This window comes from Marmota monax, unplaced genomic scaffold (genome assembly GCF_021218885.2).
Source record: "Marmota monax isolate L192 unplaced genomic scaffold, Marmota_monax_Labrador192_F-V1.1 WCK01_AAM20220418_F8-fsc00942, whole genome shotgun sequence".
Classification (NCBI taxonomy): domain Eukaryota; kingdom Metazoa; phylum Chordata; class Mammalia; order Rodentia; family Sciuridae; genus Marmota; species Marmota monax.
In genome coordinates, this window is record NW_026694904.1 from 101069 (window position 1) to 106043 (window position 4975).

General features: G+C 45.3%; 1 pseudogene; it reads left to right on the forward strand.

Annotated features, from left to right (window-relative positions):
• Positions 1-868: 868 nt before the first annotated feature.
• Positions 869-4445, forward strand: LOC124080925 (small ribosomal subunit protein uS5-like; annotated as a pseudogene).
• The last annotated feature ends 530 nt before the right edge of the window (positions 4446-4975 follow it).

The following is a 4975-nucleotide window of genomic DNA, read 5'->3' on the forward strand; positions in this document are numbered from 1 at the left end:
ACACATACACACACAAAATATATAAGGGAGGATGTGTGTAGGATCCATGCAAATACTACACCATTTTACATAAGGGACCTGAGCGTCTAAGGATTTAGGTGCCTGCACAGACTGCTGTAGTTTGAATCTGCAATTTCTCCAAAGGCTCATGTGTTCAAGGGTTGGTCACCAGTCAGTGGCACTATTGAGAGGTGGTAGAACTTTCCTCCCTAGTGGAAGAAAGTTTGGTTATTGGGGCATGTGCCCTTGAAGGGACTATTAGGACCCTGGCCCCTTCTTCTGTTTCTCTCTGCTTCCCAGCCACAGTAAAGGTGAACAGTCATCCTCTACCATGATTCCCACCACAATGTACTATGTGGCCACAGGCCCAAAGCAACAAGGTCAAGCAACTATGGACTGAAACATCTAAAGCTGTGGGCTAAAATGAACCTTCCTTTTTTAAAGTTACTTATCTCAGGTATTTTGTCACAGTGGTAGAAAACTGACTAACACAGTACCAAAGATGATGACATGTACTTGTAAATGAAAATTATTTTAGTAATACAATACATGTTGTGTGTGAGAGTAAAAGAAAGGATTTCTTACTAAGGGCCCAGAGCAAAATAGGCCAGTAGCTGCTGATCTAGGAGATCCTTTTGCAAATACTCAATATAAGACTACATATAAGTCCCATTTGGCTCATTCTTTCTGTTTATTGTGTTCCCATGGCAACCACAAAGAAAATGTTCTCCAGCCTGTTCCACTTCATTTCTGCTGGCAGTAGTAGTCGCCATCATGTATCTTCAATGCTCAGAGGATTGACACCACTTTTATTTCCTCTAAAGTTTTCTTATCAAATGCTGCTGTGGAGCTCAGCAAGCCTTGCTCCATGGGGGGGCCCATCTCCTTTGACTCATTTCTCTGCTTGGCCTGTGAGAAATGTAGTGTCCTGTTCTCAGGGTGTCTGAATTGTCCCTGTCCCCGGCTGCCCTGCTTTCAGGTGTACTGAAGTCCAGCATTAGAGGAATCTCTTACTTTATTAATGCTGAAATTTCCATTTTCGGCTCCATATCATTTTCTTGGGGTTTAAGAGAAAAGTGGGTCTGAGAAGTACTTACTTTTCATCTTCAAGTCCTGTATACCTGAGGGAGCTCTGCGGCTTTGAAATAAGACCCAATATATATAGACCTCCAAACCTGAGTCGCCTATCTGGGTTCTTGTCTCTACAATTTGGCAGAATTTTATTTTTATCTTTTTTTTGTGTGTGTGTGTGTATGTGTGTGTGGTCCTGGGGATGGAACCCAGGGTCTTGTGCATGTGAGGCAAGCACCCTACCAACTGAGCTATATCCCCAGCCCTGTCAGGATTGTTTCAGAGACATTTGTTGCTTTGTGATTGATCTCACCCCACCACCTCCTGGGTTTTGGTCTCAGTTTGCTTTGGCCCAGCTGAGTTGGCTCTTGGGGTTCTGAAGCTTCATCCTTCCCAGGGTCTCACTCCCTGCTCCCCCACCTGTCTTTCTTCCAGGCACTGCCTGTTTTCTGTTTCTCTTCTCTTTTCCCTTCTGATAAGTTTCTGTTCATTTATGAGAATTTTTAGGTCTTTGGGGTTTAATAATTTTGCCTACACTTTCCTCCCAGTTTGAAGGAACAAAAATGGTGAGCTCAGAAGATCCCAGTTGCCTCTCCCCATCTCTGCTCCTGCTTTCACAGCCAAAGGCATCTCCTTTCCTCAGTTTTCTTTATTTTTCCCCTCTACCTGCCTCCTGTTTCTCAATAATATGTGACAGAAGAGGAGTATTAATGAGAATTCTCAGGCCTTTGTTCACCTGTTCGTTCCTCTTATTTGGGGTGAGTGTCCTGGGGTCAGAAACTTCCCCAAACCAGACTAGTGGATGAAGGGGACCAGGCAGAAGGAGGAGGAGAGAGAAAGTGTGTGGGTGAGGGGTGGGGGTAAGCAGGGAATGGAACTGGCCAAATTACGTCAGGTGCATGTACAGATATGTCACAACGAATCCCACTATTATGTATAGTTAAAGTGCACCAATAAAATCTTTTGATTATAATAGATGAGTTTAAATTAAAAAAAGAAACTTTCCACACCAAGCCAGGCTCTGCTGTTCTTTCTCTGTCCCATCTCAGAGATGTGACTCTGTCTGCCTTCTCCGGTCTGATTGATGTGCCTTCACGTGTATTTTTCAGTGCTTTCCTCTGTTGGTCATTTTATCAAGAACAATCTAGCTTTTCTCAGTCATATTTGCTTAGATGTTCTGAATATTGTTTCCTACATGATATTTTAAGAGCTTTTTTTCTTTTCCCCAAGTGTCATGGTCCCAGCCTAGTTTTTTGACTTGTCTTACTGCATCCCCCCATGCAGGACTTCAAGTTAGCTGTGGCCCCAGAAGACCTTCCTGCCTGATTTGAGGAAGATGCAAGGATTGGTTTAATGCCATCTTTCTCAATTTTTCCCCTCTCTCCCTCCAACAACACACCCTCTCCTCCCAGCCCTAGTCCTTGCCCTTTTCCTCAAAGGAAAGTGGAGAAACTCAGTTGTGCAAACAAATACAACACAGAAAAATGTAATAGCCCAGTTCAGTTAGTGTTGCCTCAGGGCATCAAAACCAGTCCTGGGCAAAAACATCTAGGAAGGAAACCAGCTGCCTTGGCCCCTTCCCTTTATACATGAGGAAAAAAAATAGTTTTCATTATAGAAATTTTGCACATGCCTGGTGACTGCAGCTTGCAGTTAAAAATGAAGTCAGATGTATTTGCTTCATCCAGTGACCCACACTGAGCACTTTGAAAATCCTAACAGTGCAGTGGCACATGTGCCTGTCATCCCAGTGGCTGGGGAGGCTGAGGCACGAGGATCGTGAGTTCAAAGCCAGCCTCAGCAATGTAGTGAGACCCTATCTCAAAATAAAATATCAAAAGGGCTGGGGATGTGACTTGATGGCTAAGTACCCCTGGGTTCCATCCCTGGTACCTGCCCCCCAACCTTTACTGGAAGATTTTGCTAGCAGAGGCTCCTGATGTAAACCCACCACTCCAGGAAAGAAAAAGATAAAAACAAAACCACGACTGTGAGAGCTGTATTTTTGGAATAATAAGAAAAGCGCATGTCAGAGACTTGGCCACGGCACATCTCAGTGGGGTGATGTGACTGAACCTAACAACAATCAGATGTTTTGCAATGGCAATGAGTGGGCATACGAGGCCACTGCAGGGGAGGGGATGCCAGCATGAGTTCCAATAACTAAATTAAGCTAATAATTAAGTTTTCTTTTCAGTTGGTGTAAAATGAGTAAAAATTCATAAGCAAAGAATATCATTAGAAAGTTGGATTTTTTTTTTTTTTTTGGCTGGGAAAATACCACATGGTGATGACATTGGTGCAGTGGAGGGCCAGGACTGGCACCTGAAGAAGGCTCTTGTCCCAAGGAGGCTTTGGCAGTGGTCTCCGGAGTGGAGGCCATGGGGCTCCAGGAGGCAAGGCCAATGACAAGGAGTGGATCCCCCTCACCAAGCTGGGCAGCCCAGTCAAGACATGGAGTGTGGTGAGCCGTTCCTATAGACCGTGGCCGCCATTAGAAGATGGCGCTGGCTTCCACTGTGGCCTGTGATAAACAACTCCTTTTATGGAGAATTGGCTCGCAATCCCTGACCACCCTATGAGAAAGATCCACGTGGCAGCTTGGGATTGGTATGCGGGAGGCTTTATTAGGCTGTGCTTGGGCGCTCGGCGGGGGGTCGCTAGAAGATGATACTTGAATCAAGGCCTGAATAAACTGCTGAAAGAAGAATCCTGTGTCGTGTTTTCCCTTGCTGGCGAGGGGTCGCGACAATGGAGATGGAGTCACTGGAGGTGATTCACCTCTTCTCCTGGCCTATGGCTGAGTTGGAGGTCACTGCCTTTTCCTTTAGGCATCTGTCAAGGACAAGATTTTGAAGATCATGCCTGTGCAGAAGAAGGCGAGGTTTAGGACATTCATCCCTTCTTGGGACCACAATGGTCATGACAGCCTGGCTGTTAAATGCTCCAAGAAGGTAGCCACCACCATCTGAGGGCCATCATCCTGACCAAGCTCTCCATGGCCCCAAGGGAATTGAAATGGTCAAGTCTGTCACTGTCCCACGTAAGGTGACAGGCCTCTTCAATACCGTGCTGGTGTGACTCACCCCTATCCTCAGAGGCACTGGCAATGTCTCAGACCCTGTCCCCAAGAAGCTGCTGCAGATGGCTAGTGTTGATGATGGCGACACCTTTGCCGTCACCCTGCACTGTCACCCTGGGCATCTTTACCACGGCCACCTCTGATGCCATCTTCAAGACCTACAGCTACCTGACCCAGATATCTACAGAGAGACTGTGTTCACCAAGTCTCCCTATCAGGAATCCACCCACCATCTTGAAAATACCCACACCAGTCTCTGGGGAGAGGATCCAGGCTCCACTGTGGCTACAACGTGGGATGTTTATTTAAGAAAAATAAAATGACAAAACCCGAGAGAGAGGGAGAAAGCAAGTTGACATCCAAATATAAAAGCAGATTTGCTTCATGCTTCACCTCATAGCAAACCTTTACTCTGTGAGGGATTAGGGATGGGGAGCCTGAGGGGATGCCCTGAGACACCAGCCATCACTTCTAGAGAACGGGTTCTTGTGAGTATTTTTACTAGTACTAATTAATCATTCACTCTGAAAATATTTTTGAAGTATAATAAATAAGTCACTATTCAAGCAACAGATAACCATGCAGATGACAGGAGACCATATGGTGGTTACAAGACAGAATTGAACATCTTAAAGGACAAATTCATTTGCAGCAATTAACTAGGGTATGAGACCATCTGCTGTGACTCATTAGTCCCCTGTGGACACTTATACAATTGTACGTTTCACATTGGCTTATCTCAGTTCCATAATCCAAGCAGAAAGAACACATTTTCCATTGCTTTCTGATTCCGTATTTACGGTAGAGAAATGTTTCTATCAT